Source organism: Microcebus murinus, chromosome 29, assembly GCF_040939455.1.
Source record: "Microcebus murinus isolate Inina chromosome 29, M.murinus_Inina_mat1.0, whole genome shotgun sequence".
Classification (NCBI taxonomy): Eukaryota; Metazoa; Chordata; class Mammalia; order Primates; family Cheirogaleidae; genus Microcebus; species Microcebus murinus.
In genome coordinates this window covers 7,168,015-7,184,264 of record NC_134132.1, presented here as the reverse complement: position 1 = coordinate 7,184,264, position 16,250 = coordinate 7,168,015, and the positions used below count along the sequence as shown (strand labels likewise).

The 16,250-nt window shown below is 37.2% G+C and overlaps 1 pseudogene; it reads left to right on the top strand.

Annotated features, from left to right (window-relative positions):
* Positions 1-12,212: 12,212 nt before the first annotated feature.
* Positions 12,213-12,320, top strand: LOC142865588 (uncharacterized; annotated as a pseudogene).
* Positions 12,321-16,250: the final 3,930 nt, after the last annotated feature.

Sequence of the window (16,250 nt, the reverse complement as noted above, 5' to 3'; positions counted from 1 at the left end):
GAAAAGCTTCATGTCTGTTTCTATTTCCTCGGCTTCGCAGTGTTTTCACAGTGGGAGGGAAGAGGTGGGGAGATTAGTTCTGTTCCATCTGATAAAGGAAAAAGTATCTCTGATCTCCACTTGCATTTCCCTTTGTCCTTTTCATTGTTGCTGTTGTTTCGAACAGGGCTTAAGCTCAGCGATGCTGATTGTGACCAATTAGAGAAATTTGTCAGAACACCTAACATTCTTAGAAATTAAGCTAAAATGCTTCTCAGATTATCATCTACTTTGGGCTTACAAGATAAGGTGGCATGCAAAGGGAAGGGAGACTCAAGTAACCTCATCACTTTATAGCCAACTTCTTTCCGTTTTTGTCTGTCCAAGAAAGAGTGGAGATGGGATACCAAATTCTAGTCATTAGCATGCTTGATACAAAACACAAAGTCAAATGTGTGCCTAGTCATCAAATCATACTTGTTTTGTCTTCTTATGTTCTCTTGGCTACTTTTGCTGTCTTTCCATTATTCTCTAGGTCGTAAAACTAGCCCTGGTCACTTTAGAGACCATAGCATAGCCCAGTTCTCTATCTCCACATTTTGCTTACTGCCTGTAAACTCACATCCCTCTGTGAGTTATTCATATATATATATACATATATGTGTGTGTGTGTGTGTGTGTGTGTGTGTGTGTGTGTGTGTAAAAGAAAGAATAAAGAAAAAGGGAAAACCTTTAAAACATTTCATCCAGAGGTGAGAATGAATATTGAAGACATTTTGCTGTACACATTTTATATGTATATTACATTGCTGCAAATTTGTCTTAGTTCAATTGGTGGAATCTAGGTTTTTCCACATGATTCCACTTGTAATGGAATCTCAGCAAGATTGAGAAAATTGTATTTATTACAGAATTTACAATTATCATCCTTTTTTTTTTTTTTGAGACAAGAGTCTCGCTTTGTTGCCCAGGCTAGAGTGAGTGCCGTGGCGTCAGCCTAGCTCATAATAACCTCAAACTCCTGGGCTCAAGCGATCCTCCTGCCTCAGCCTCCCGAGTAGCTGGGACTACAGGCATGCGCCACCATGCCCGGCTAATTTTTTCTATATATATTAGTTGGCCAATTTATCTCTTTCTATTTCTAATAGAGTTAGGGTCTTGCTCTTGCTCAGGCTGGTTTCGAACTCCTGACCTCGAGCAATCCACCCGCCTCGGCCTCCCAGAGTGCTAGGATTACAGACGTGAGCCACCGTGCCCGGCCTATCATCCTTGACTGATTTTCCTAAAGCTTATAATGACATCACAACTGTCCTGAAATACCTTCCTGGTAAAAGAACCCATTGCCTAAGCTCTTCATTTTAAATATCTAGTTTCTTGGACACTGTGTCCCTCCCCCAGACACCAGGGTCCCCACTGCTCCTGCGCTATAGCTCTTCTTCAAAAGCTCCTCCTGTAGATTATTGCCAGCCTCTTAATGGTCTCTCGACCTGATGATTCTAGAATCATTTCACTGCTCACTACATATCAATGGTTCTGCATTGCCCTTAGAAAAAGGTTCAAACTCCTTAACACTAGTTACAAGCCCCTGGTCTGCCTGCAGCATGTTCCTTGGCCCCGAAGCTCTCACACCTACACCCCTGCAAACAGATTCTTGTCCTTACAACAAGGGGTCCCCAACCTATGGTGAGTTGGATAATTATTGCATTATATATTACAATGTAATAATAATAGAAATAAAGTGCACGATAAATGTCGTGCACTTGAATGATCCCAAAACCATCCCCCACCTCCCCCACCAACCCTGTTCCATCTAAAAATTGTGTTCCATAAATATGGTCTCTGGTGCCAAAAAAGTTGGGGACTGCTGCCTTCCAAGACCAGGATCTCCTTGCCTTCCGTTTTGCCCAGAAACTTCCTGTCGTTAGGTTTGCATGGAGACCTTTCTCCTTTCCCTTGCCCCCCACAATTTTCCAACTCGTTTCCAAAGGTCTTTGTTCAGATATGAATTCCTAGAGACAGGCTTTCCTGGGTGTTCACAACCTCCACTCTCTAGGCTGAGTCAGACACTTGGTTCTCTGCTCCCAGGTCTCTTGCCATGCTGGGTTACAATTGCTGCTGTCTTGACTGTCTTCCCAACCGACACATATAACCCAGCGCATTGCCTACCAGCACGTAAATAAAGGAATAAAAAGATTTCAAAGAAATAAATGAACAAAACCTAGTTAAATAACCCCTCATCCAACAGACGGCTGGAGCGCTAATAATCATATTGCAGAATTCTTCTATTGTGCCTATACCCATCAGAAAGTTCTAGTGAAATTGCTTTCAGTTAAAAAGTCTGCTTTCTTCTCAGTAACTCCATTTCTCCCTGTGAGACACACAGAGTTTAAAGCACATGCCCAAGAAATTCCCTACGAAGTAGAGCTACATCCATAGAAGAATCTCTGCCTTTCAGACCAATAACTGTAAAAACCACAGAAAGTCAAGAAGATGGCTCTTCATCTGACTGGAAAGAAAAATCCACGTTTCTAAGTGTTTGGATCTATAATAGTGTCCTTATTCAGCCTGGCTGTCTTAAATGCTTGGTCTGATGCCAGGCATGTAGCAGGCACTCAACGGTAAACATTCGTTTAAATAAATGATTTAAAATTCAGCATAGATTCAAACTCTTTTTCATAAATTTTTAGAGATATTTTTAACTTTTCTATACTCACAAAGCTACAGTGTATAATGCATATAGTTTCTCATTAAATTTTATATGGCATTACCAAAGCTCTTAGGTACTCTGGTAGCAAAATTATTTTGAAACATTATAAGGATGCCAATAGTGTGTGTAAATTTAAGACATTTAATCTTTAAATATATTGCACTAACTTTGTAGAAAAATAATTAAAGATTACTGTCCATTATCAGATTTATGTTTCTTTTCCTTTGGAAGTCAGTAAATGTAACTGTACACCATAAATGTTCCATTGATGAACAAGTATTGATCTATATATACACAGAGGAGATTTCTGAGCCTTTATAATACTGGGAAACTGTGTATTCTTGTATAAAGGAAAAGTTATAATAAAAAGGGGTAATATAAACATGAGAGTTATTTCTACATTTCTACATAAAAGCAATTTGATTGCCATTTAATTATATTCATCTTCTATACAAGTAGGAAGTAAAAGATTAGAAACTTTTTAACCTTTTAGAAAAGAAAGCTTTTAAAATGCATCATCATAAGTCATTGGTACAGCATCTTATTTTACAAAACACTCTCACATTCATTGCCTCATTTTAGACATCTAGTATGGACATAATTCCTTGTTGAACAAGATTGAACCACTACATTATTTTTAAAACATTTTCTTTTTGTTTTTAAGGAGAAGTCTGGGAGCTGGAGGAAGTTAAAAATAAGATGTGTTGTGAAATATGGTACTCAATATTTCAAAGAGATATGTAATTAAAACTGCTAAGATTAAAATCATTTTCCATCTTGGTTGTTCACATGTGGTATGTTGTTAAGGAGTTCACTGTATGGAAACACTTCAGTCTAAAAGAAGCATATACCTTATTACAACTCCCCTTAAAATTTGCATTGAACAAAAAAACAAATAAAGATATCTGATGCTCGAATTAAAGGTCAGCAAAACAGTGAAGGCCCATGGTTCGAGCAAAAAGAAGTCACAGAGTGAAGTTGAACATTGGAAGAGTCTAACTCACCAGAAATAACCATAGTTAGCACACTGTTTCTCCACAGTTGGTAGCAATCAGATACATATTTAATGTGGTTTCATTATAGCTTATAAATGCTGGCAATAGAATAATCTCCCCAGGGTATTCAGTGAATAATAGAAAAAAGAACCTGATGAGCACATTTAGCACATGCACCCACAACCTCGTGATAAAAGGAAGCATTTTCCCCATACCGCACCTGTTGTCATAGCTGCTTTAATTACTTTTCATTGTAGTCAGCAGCCTGAAATATTTATCAGGGAGCCTATAATTTTCCAAATCCAAAACTGACATCCACTCAAATGGCAATGGGCGCCGAAATTTTACTGACCTCTCCTACTTCTGTGCTATGTTTGCAACACGTGCAAATAGCTTTCAAAATTTCAAAATAGCTTTCAGGGAAACTTCATTTGGGTAAGTGAATCGGTGCATTAAAAGACTATGGGATGTTCACACAACATCCAAAAGGCAGTGTATCAAATAGAATTTCGACTGAAACAGGGATGGAAATAATTTCATGATTAAATGTTAAAGCATTCAATGTGCTAAAGTAAAAGATACAAGTGAATTTAAAGGTTTTTATTCAGAGATGCCAACAAAGAACACTTTCAAAGTTCTAGAACTTATTCTCCCAACCAGTTTAACATAAAATTAGGTTTGATTTTTACACTTCTTTCTTCATTAAATTATTGGTTATAAATCCCATGCTTTAGCTTTTCTTCTTCTTGTTGTTGTATTTTAACTTTATTTATTTATATATGTATTTATTTACAGCATTATAATTGGCAAATCACTTGGCTATGTTCTTTTGAGAGTGAAGTGTGTTGTGCTCTAGAATAAAATTTTGCTATTTCTTTGAAGGAAGGTCCAAATAAATTATTTTAATCTTATTTATTTAATAAAAATGTATTTACATATTACTATATTGGCTATTATAATGCAATATGAACATTAACTCATTTGATCCTCACAACAACTATCATTATTATTATTTTTTTTTCTCTTTTATAATTGAAGCAATTGAGGTATAGAAAGATTGAGTAATTTGCTCATGGTCACTAAAGCTAGTTAGTGGCAGATCAAGGCTTTAAATTCAAATAGTTTAGCATCCGAATCTGTGTTTTTAACCTTATACAGTGCACTAAAACCAATTGGATTTCATAAGAAAGTTCTTATTAATAGAAAAATAATTTCATATAAACCTCATTAATTCAGTTTGTGAGTAGAATGTCAGTACAGATTATCAAAGTAGATTATTGCAATTTGGAGTCGAAAATATATTTTATATTCCAAACCAGTAAATACTTATATCTACACATTGACTCTATGAAACATAGCCAAACACAGAAGTTTCACAAATTAAGGCTAACCTTACTACATTGTCTACAGTCAAGTATATTCTATTATATTGTGTTTCATTTTTAAAATGCTGCTTATGACAAAGTAAGTTGCTTTTACAATGTACTAAAATAGTGGTTTGCTTTCCTGCCTAGCATTAAAATTGTCTTGGGAGATTTTAAAACTAAGAAATGTTTGAGTCCTACATCAAAAAATTAAATTAGAATCTCTGGAGAATAGCATTTATTTGTTTATTTATTTTTGAGACAGAGTCTCACTTTGTTGCCCTGGTGTCAGCCTAGCTCACAGCAACCTCAAACTCCTGGGCTCCAGCGATCCTCCTGCCTCAGCCTCCCTAGTAGCTGGGACTACAGGCATGTGCCACCATGCCCGGCTAATTTTTTCTATATATTTTTAGTTGGCCAATTAATTTCTTTCTGTTTTTTGTAGAGACGGGGTCTCGCTCTTGCTCAGGCTGGTCTACGAACTCCTGACCTTGAGCGATCCTCCTGCCTTGGCCTCCCAGAGTGCTAGGATTACAGGCGTGAGCCACCGCGCCCAGCCAAGAATAGCATTTAAAAAGCTATTCAGGTTATACCAATAAGCCCCATAGGTGAGAATCTCTGCACTATTGAGCCAATGCACTTAGTGTGTGGAACACTTTGGAGTAGATGCAACTGATAAGATACATTAATTATGGTTAAACAGAGGACTTTTGAGTGACAAGACTTTTGGCTTATTTTACATTAGCATACCGGCATATTTGTATGCTATATTTATTTATTAAATTCTTGAATATGTGCTGAAATAATTTCATAAGTAGCTAAATATTCATTCTTTTTTTTTCTTTTATCAGATTTATCTTTACTTCTTTATTTTTTATTTTTTGATTTTTTTTTATTACAGCCTATTATGGGGGTACAAATGTTGTTAAGGTTACAGATATTGCCTCCCCTCCCCCCCTCAAGTCAGAGCTTCAAGCGTGTCCATCCCCCAGTTGGTGAGCATCGCACTCATTGTGTTTGTATATACCCATCCCCTCCCCTCCACCTGCCCGATACCCAAAAAATGTTTGTTTTTTTTTAACATTTTGGTTACACTTTATGTCTTTACCTCTCACTAGCAAGGGTTAGAGGTATGTCCTTCCCCTCTACAATGCTCGCCACATCCCTCAGGTGTGGGACTAGGCCCCCAACCCCCAAATCCCTGGTGAACACCACCACCCTTTGAGCACCATAGTGTTAATCAGTCAGTACCAATTTGATGGCGAGTGCACGTGGAGCCCATTCTTCTGATCTTGTGTCGCCTCACTTTGGATAATGGGCTTAAGCTCAATCCAGGATAATATAAGTGGTGCTAGCTAGCTGTCATTTCTTAGAATTAAGTAATATTCCATTGTAAACATATAGCGAATTTTAATAATCCGCTCATGAATTGATGGGCACTTGGGTCGGTTCCACATCCTTGCAATAGTGAATTGTGCTGCCATAAACATTCGAGTGCAGATGTCTTTATAATAGAATGTCTTAGGCTCTTTTGTAAATATTCATTCTTTAATCTTGATTATAATGTTCACTCGCCTAACATATCCTTTCTTCATTGACACCATAAAGATATTTAAACCCTGGAACTATCTGAATATTACCAATTAGTGGATCCTGAATCAGCATGGTATTAATTTAAATGGGCAGTTAAATTGTGGGGAAAAAAATAATAATGCTTCTTTGACCAAGATTGGAATAAGATGAACGTTCTTTCAATTTCAACACAAATCACGTTGCCTGGTGACTTCTATACCTGTATTTTCCCCCTTTTATTTCCATCCTTTCTCCCCCAAACCTTGTGATCGTCTACAAGTGAAAAACTAATACAGTTATGTGTCCCTTAATGACAGAAATACATTCTGAGAAATGCATCGTTAGACAATTTTGTCATTGTAACCAGCATCATAGACACTCTTACACAAAGCTAGAGGGTGTAGCCTAATGCACACCTAGGCTATATGGTATAGCCTGTTGCTTCTAGAGCAGCGGTCCCCAACCTTTTTGGTACCAGGGACTGGTTTCATGGAAGACAATTTTTGCATGGATGTGAAGGGGGGGTGGTTTGCGGATGATTCGAGCGCATTTATTGGTTAGTCAAACCTCTCTGCAAACGATCTTCTGTATCTGTAGCTGCTCCCCAGAGCTAGTATCACCGCCTCAGCTCCACCTCACATCATCAGGCATTAGATTTGCATAAGGAGGCAGAGCTTATGCAGTGATACCAGGGATGGGGAGCGGCTGTAAACACAGATGAAGCTTCACTGGCTCCTCCTGTGCAGCCCAGTTCCTAACAGGCCACATACTGGTACCAATCCCCAGCCCAGAGGTTGTGGACCGCAGTCCTGGGGTACAAACCCGTACAGCGTGTTACTGTACTGAATACTATAAGCAATCGAAACACAATGGTTTTTGTGTACCTAAACAAATCTAAACATAGAAAAGGTACAGGAAAATACAGTATTATAATCTTATGGGGCCGGGCGCGGTGGCTCACGCCTGTAATCCTAGCTCTCTGGGAGGCCGAGGCGGGCGGATTGCTCAAGGTCGGGAGTTCAAAACCAGCCTGAGCAAGAGCGAGACCCCGTCTCTACTATAAATAGAAAGAAACTAATTGGCCAACTAATATATATAGAAAAAATTAGCCGGGCATGGTGGCGCATGCCTGTAGTCTCAGCTACTTGGGAGGCTGAGACAGAAGGATCGCTTGAGCCCAGGAGTCTGAGGTTGCTGTGAGCTAGGCTGACGCCACGGCACTCACTCTAGCCTAGGCAACAAAGTGAGACTCTGTCTCAAAAAAATAAAAAAAATAAATAAAAAAAAAAATAATCTTATGGGACCACTGTCATATATTGAGGTCATCATGGACCAAAACGCCATTATGCAGCACATGACTGTATTACACACTAATTTAAAGTTTGGAGTTTGAGCAATTACCCACCTTGTTGAATGAGTACTGGGGCTGCCAAATTTGATGTCCACCAAACTAGTTCTTAGAAGACAACACCAAGGTCTACTGTAAACCATTGCAAAGCACCGGGACTGAAACAGGAGTTATCTCACATCGCGTGCTGAAATGGAAGGAAACTACTTACTAGATGCATCATCTAGAAGACTGCAGAAATGGGATACATGGAAACAAGGTTTGGGTCAGACGTTTGCCTTGATGGATACAAGTCCCAGATGTATTAATGTGATTTCATTCATTTTTTTGTTTCCTACCATAGGTTCTTTCTTAGTGCTATGATTTTATGGCTTTTAACCTAAACTGGCCATACTTTTATTACCATGGTAAAAATTGGTGACATCCTTCAAAAAGGCCACCTTACATATATATTGCCCAGATACATGCACGTTGTTTGTAGTATCGGCTATACTGCCCTGAACAGAAGGGTTACAACCACATTTTTCCTGGGTGACAAGTCTGGACAATCTCCCAAAACTTGAATATACTTGGAGAAAGCAAAAGAAAAACATCAGGTGAGCCAGGCTGTTTTGTTTTTTTACATTTGCCAGGTTTATGAGAATAGGGTGAGGTCTGCTAAAGTCAATAAAGTCTATGTCAAGGCAGCAAGAAAGTACATGTCGCACCTTCCTTTATACACTGTACGTTTATACCATCCCATAATTCCATTCCCTAATCCCAGAGTAGCTCAAAAGTGAGTTGTAGATGTGTGGGACTTCTAGGTATTATCCAACACCTCTAAAAAGCTGTGAATGCTTGGCAGGACAGCAACATCCAAAGAGTCATTGGCTGTCTCCTTACCATGCCCCTGTTGGCATGTGTGGCTATGGCCACCCTGACCAGTGCCCTTCAGATTCTAATAACTATGCCTGGCTTGAAGCAGATTTCTGCATCCACCTCACTTTTCATAATGGAGTTGCAAGCCTAGACCATGCAGCATTTGATGCTCCATTCTGAAAACCAAGCAAGAGCAGGAACATACAGAAATGCAGAACAACTGTAAAAATGAGGTTGGCTTTATTGTTTTGATAGATAATATAATAAATACAATAAGGAAGGCACTGTATCCCTTTGATGTCATTTTATATCAGGAATACTATGACTATTAATACAAATTGACCAGTAGGGTTATTTTGTTTCCCCTACCTGGTAGTGGTTTTGGTTATTTTATTTTGGTTTGGGTTGGGTTTTAACTGCAAATGTGGCCACATTAAAGAAGGAAACTTGAAATATCATAATCTAAGAAAAAGTTCCTCAATACTATTGACATTTTAGAGTGAATAATTCTTTGTGGCAGGGTGTTTAGCAGGATCCTTACCCTCTGTCCATTAGATGCCAGTAGCATTCTCCAGAGTCATGACAATTAAAAATGTCGCCATTGCTCTATTCCCCCTGAGGACAAAAATCACACTAGTTGAAAATGGCTGACCTAAGGCATGGGAAAATCAATAGCATTGAAGAACAATTATAATCCCATGTTCCTTCAAAATCAAAGTTGCTATTGAAAACCATTTAGGAAAGTAATTCAAAAACCATTTAGGAAACTATGTGCAGTGTACAGTCTTTCTTATTTTGCATGTACTACATCACCACTACAAATGAAGTTGAATGTTTTCTATGTCAATATTGACTGCTTAAATACCATTCTCCACCCACTAAAGCAGGAAATATTTCTGATTTCACCTTGTACAGGTCCCAGCAGAGCAGTCTTAGATGGGGTACATAAATATGACTGTCACTGTTGATGATGACAATAATAATTTTGGCAAATTCAAGGTAGAATAGCCTAGGGGATTAAAATTAATATTATTATGCCCATTACTAGTTCCGCCATTTTACATTTTTGAGGTTGCAAATTTGGAATCAATTGTGAATAGCCTGAGATGGGATAAGTATCAACTAAAATATACTGTGGCTTAATTTGCATGTAGTTATTATTTTGAGTTTCTATAAAGGTGGGAATTCAGCTCAGAGCTTTGGTCTCAATGAAGCATTGCATTATTAGAGTTACACCAGCTAATTCAACAAATAATGCCCCAAATATATAATGACTAAAACAAGATAAAAGTTCATTTTTTGCTCAGCTAAAATCCAAAATGAATATCTCTAACTTGTGAGCGATCTTCATGTGGTGATCAGTTCCTTCCATCATGTGGCTTTGCCATATTTAATATAATGTTTCTAAGGTCACCATGTTGGTTTGTACCAAGTGAGCAGAAGGGAAAAGAACATGGAGAGTCACACAGGCTAGTTTTTATGGACCAGCCTTGTAAAATGAAGAAACAGTGCTTGAAGGCCGGGCGCTGTGGCTCACGCCTGTAATCCTAGCTCTTGGGAGGCCGAGGCGGGCGGATTGCTCAAGGTCAGGAGTTCGAAACCAGCCTGAGCAAGAGCGAGACCCCGTCTCTACTATAAATAGAAAGAAATTAATTGGCCAACTGATATATATATAAAAAATTAGCCGGGCATGGTGGCGCATGCCTGTAGTCCCAGCTACCCGGGAGGCTGAGGCAGAAGGATCACTCGAGCCCAGGAGTTTGAGGTTGCTGTGAGCTAGGCTGACGCCACGGCACTCACTCTAGCCTGGGCAACAAAGCGAGACTCTGTCTCAAAAAAAAAAAAAAAAAAAAAGAAACAGTGCTTGAAGACTCAACTAAGATGCCAGTTTAATGAATATGCCTTATGGGATTAGGGCTCTGTCCCCCAAGACATATATATGCACTGAACCAATGGCTAATGAATGGCTGTGTCCCCAGTAGCTAGAATACACAAATCTGGAAACCAAGATATAGAATTAGGTTATTGGTAGTCATGATCTCTCTTGCCATGATTACCAATAACCCACTTGACCAATTTGTGCTTCCCAGCCCTGCACTCCTAGGCTCTGTTCCAATATGAGATCCTGGTTCCCTCTGGGGGAATTCTTCCATAACAGGATCATGACAAACATGAAAAAAATGCTCAACATCACTAATTATCAGGGAAACGTAAATCAAAACCACAATGAGATATCACCTTACCCCATTCTTACTAATGTTGATTATTCTTTATTTTTGATAATTTATAAACAAATAAAAAGGTAACTGGTTTAATTTGTATACCTTTATTTGTATACCTTAATTTGTATAACCTTTGATTATTAATGAAGTCAAATAATTTTTCATGATTATATTAACCATTTTATTTATTATTTAGTAGGTTACACTGATGTCTTTGCTCATTTATATATTAGATTTCTGGTAATGCTATTACTTTTACTACAAATAGTTTTCCTGCTTTGTTCTTTCTTTTTCTTTTATTTTATCTTCAAATTCAAAGGTTTTTTTTTTGTTGTTGTTGTTGTTGTTTTTTGTTTTTAAGACAGAGTCTCACTTTGTTGCCCAGGCTAGAGTGAGTGCCGTGTCGTCAGCCTGGCTCACAGCAACCTCAAACTCCTGGGCTCAAGCGATCCTACTGCCTCAGCTTCCCAAGTAGCTGGGACTACAGGCATGCGCCACCATGCCCGGCTAGTTTTTTCTATATATCTTAGTTTGCCAATTAATTTCTTTCTACTTATGGTAGAGACGGGATCTCACTCTTGCTCAGGCTGGTCTCGAACTCCTGACCTTGAGCAATCCGCCCACCTCTGCTTCCCAGAGTGCTAGGATTACAGGCGTGAGCCGCTGCACCCGGCCCAAAGGTTTTTAATTATTGTAATAAAATTTATCATTGTTCTCCCTTCTTGAAGTCTTTACTTCCTTTAAGTTCAGGAAATCCTTGTTTATCCAGGGATTATATAAGTATATTCACTCTAGATTTTATGATATGTTTTTGGTATATTTTTGCATTTCACATTTGATTGATCTGAAATTTATTGAGATATTTATTTGGCACTTTCCAAATCACTAATCAGTCATCTAAGCTCCATTTATTAAATTAGCCTTTCTTTCCTCCACAGACCCTCTGCTCAATAAATTGCTGGGCAATCTATTTTGTTCTATTGACCTGTCAGTTGATTCTTGTGCCAGTATAACCCATAAACTACTTTAACTTGATAATATGTCATAGTATAGTACGACTTTCCTCGCCACTTCTCGTACCCATACATATGCCAGTTAATCTTCTTTCCCAAAAATTTCGTAGCTATCATCACCCAATTATTTTCTTAAATAAATTTGAGAATTCTCATCGCTTCTCAGCCTTTTGGCTAAGATCAAGTGTAGTAAATAAATTTTACAATTCTATCATCAAAAATAAAATCTCCTTGAAATTTTGAGATTTTGTTACTATTTTCTAATTTGTTTATTTCATTCTTTATCTTCATTTCCCTCTTAATTATTGGCTGGGAATTTCTTTTGTTCTTTTTCTAACTTATTGCAACAGAAAGTCATGAGTATATTTTCATATTTGTACTCTGCCATTCTTCATTCATTCATTCATTCAACCGCATTTATTAAGCTCCTAAAATATATAAAAATATATTTTTATACTGTTGGAAGTATGAGAAAACAGACTCTGCCTTCATGAAGGTTACATGCTAGTGGGATGAGATGGATAATAAAAAACAGATGAAATGGTATAGCATATTATGTAAAGTAATAAAAAAATTTTATCATATAGTATTCTATAATTTATTAAATGTCTCTCATTGATAAATGTTATTTCAACACATTCACTGCTTTATTAAATGTTGCAATCAACATCCTTCACCCAAATTTTCTTGAATTTGCACAATTATCACCTTAATATAAATTTCTAAAAGTGGGATGCTAGTTCAAATGGAATGCACAATTTATGCTTTGATACATGTTGCCTAATTTCCCTCCATATTGGTTGTGGTGATTTATACAACCAACAACAAACTGTTTTCCTTTCTCTTGCAAAATCTAGGTTCTGTATAATATTTTAGTCTTTGCCAGTCTGGTAGGAGAAAGAAGGAATCATATTGTTCACATTGCACTTCTTTACTCATCAGTGAGGCAGAATGCATTTCCCTGTATCTATTGCCCAGGTGAGTTGTCTCAGTTATAGAAGAGCTATTCATGTTGCTAATCCACTTTGCTATTACAATTCTTTGGCCAAATATTTTTAGCTGCAAGTAATAATCTCCCTAGTCCAGCCCAATTTAAATATGCAAAGAATTTCCAGGAAGGATTCTGCCTGGTTAATGGGACTTGAGGGCAGGAAGCACTTCTAGATCTCCCAGATCAAGAGCAAATGGCTCTGTATTTGACAGATACCTTCTTTCTCCTGAAAAAAAAAAAAAAAAAATGGAAACCATTTGCCTGTTACCATGTCTGTTTTCAACTTTACCTGAAAGATCATTGGTAGTAGTTCTGCACTCTGGGGAGAAATTTGTCCAGGCCAAGAGAGTTAGGTGCATTCAGAGCATAATGATACTTCCTGACAGCATCTTCTAATATGGCTTTGTTTCTCCTATAATTACTGTCTTTCTTAACAAAATACAAATACAAAATAGGAGATAAACAAAATTACAAAATTTGAGAACTGGATGGAATTTTAAAGATCATGTAGCCCATTTCTCAAATTTCTACCATGAAGAAATTTATGCCTAAAGGGGCTAAATAATGGGTTTCAAGTTTAATTCCAAGTAAATGAGCAGATCCAAGCCCTCAATTTCTCTGCATTCTAAGTCCTGTGCTTTTTTCCGAATGTACTAGAACTTCTGATTATGTGTATATCTTTCCAATCAGATATCTCATTTAACAGATTGTAGTATTCAATAAAACGGAATACATAATTATCTGAATATATATAGCTCCTCATTGTATAGAATTGTGTGCTTAATATTAATATCATTTGCTATTTATATTAACAAGTGTCTACCTGCATAACTTTGAAAATTAGAGCTTATTCACCAGTCTAAGATCTAAAAAAAATATCATCTCTGGAAGATTGTGGATTTTTATGTTTCTTAATCTAATTTCGAAAAGTATGGTTATTCAATGAATTTTATAGATAGAATGAAAATTCACCATACAATTATTTAATTGAAATAATTTTATAAAATTCCTTATTTGAGTGACACTTGCTAAACATAAATCAGTTGTCTGAATTATTTACTTTCACTTCATCCCACAATTTTCGCATGTACTTGTTAATACTTCTGCTAGCCATATGGAACGCCTAGAAAGTTGCTTCAGGGTACAACAAAGACAGCATCTGTAGTTTGGTGGTATAAAACACGCCTAGTGATTTGGGTTCTTAAGTTTCAGTAGTTAAATCTCACATTAATAAAGATGATTTTCTTCTGAATAATTTTTCTAGTCTGACAATATTAACCTTTGTGACATAGCCAGTTAAACAGAACAGCAAGTTAACTTTATAGTTGCAATGACTGTATCTTCAATTTAGAGAAAATTTAATTATTCTCACCAGTCTAAGATTATACTATTTTAATTAAAGAAATATCCTGATATTTTATAATGTATCATTAAAATTAAGACACACATTTTTATGGGTTTAGATTAAAATTGTTTGTTTAGATGAAAAAATGAGCACTGTAGACTTCCATAGACCGTCTGTTTTTTTCAGCAACTCCACCATAGAAAAATCATGAAAACTATCCCATATATCATAAAATTTAACAAAGATCTACATGGACAGGCCATAGGCTGCTACCAGGCCGTGGCTGGGGGTTGGAGTCAGTAGTGTAGGGTTTCCTTTTATGAGAATGACAACTTTTACCTTTTTCTTACCTTTTATTTTTGATGCAAAAGACTAAGAATTTTCTAATGGGACACTTCACATTTCTCCCAAACTCTTATGCTTTAAACTGAGTGTGATGGCTCATGCCTGTAATCGAACATTTTCGGAGGCTGTGGCAGGAGGATCACTTGAGGCCAGGAGCGCCAGACCAAACTCTTCTACTTTAAGTGCTCTTTAACATGAGATTTTGAAATTAGAAAGTCGTGTAGTAGTTTTTGACAAATTTATTTGCCTCAAGTATTTATCAATCATTTAATATATATATGATTCACTAGATGCCATGGGGGATATGTAGAAGATAGAATTTTTTGTGCAATGTAAAATTTAATAAGAGAAAATATAAACACAAAACCTAAAATGATAATACAATATAAGTAGATATTAAAATACCACCAGATCAGGCTAAAATTCCAACTACAGGTGATTTAACTGGGCGTTAAAGTTTGAGAATTACTTTTCTAAGAAACCTGAGATTTCATGGTACTTTCAGAATGCATCAGATTATTGATGTGGTTATCAGATAGTTAAAACACCTTTCTAAAGTAAGTAGGGATTTATTTGCCATTATTAGGGTGAATTTTCCCATTGGTAGGATTTCTTTCTTTCTTTCTTTTTCTTTTTTTCTTTTTTTTTTTTTTTGAGACAGAGTCTCACTCTGTTGCCCAGGCTAGAGTGCCGTGGTGTCAGCCTAGCTCACAGCAATCTCAAACTGCTGGGCTCAAGCGATCCTCCTGCCTCAGCCTCCCCAGTAGCTGGGACTATAGGCATGCGCCACCATGCCCAGCTAATTTTTTCTATATATTTTTAGTTGTCCAATTAATTTCTTTCTATTTTTAGTAGAGATGATGTCTCGCTCTTGCTCAGGCTAGTTTCAAACTCCTGACCTAGAGCAATCCACCTTCCTCGGCCTCCCAGAGAGCTAGGATGACAGGTGTGAGCCGCTGTGCCCAGCCCATTGGTAGGATTTCTAATAGGCTTGATGGTACAACAGGCCAAAGTAGAATTCAATATTATCCACAACTAATTTTCATGCCAGGGATACATGATTCAGTGTCAGATAAGTGGTCCAACAATGTCCAATTTAGTGAGAAATGATGGCTGTGTGAATAAGGTCAGAAAAGGCATTTAAGGTAGGTATGTACCTTAAAGACTTTGATTTGGCAGAGAGGAAAAGAGAGGACATTATAGGTGGGAAAGAACATTTGCAAAGCCTTAAAGATGGGACTTCCCAAAGGACATAGGTAATAGTATGCCATAGGCTGGGGAAGGTAGGAGCTTAGGAATAGGAATTAGAATTCTAGAGGAGCAGCATGACATTTACAATACACATATATACATATAATACACATGTGTGTGTATGTAATGTCTTAATTTATTTATATCTATAATGAAGACACTGGACTAAATCACTGATTTGCTAACACATCAGAAATAAATAGGATGCTTGTTCAAATTATACATTTCTAGGCCCTACCTCCTAAATGATAACTGCTAAG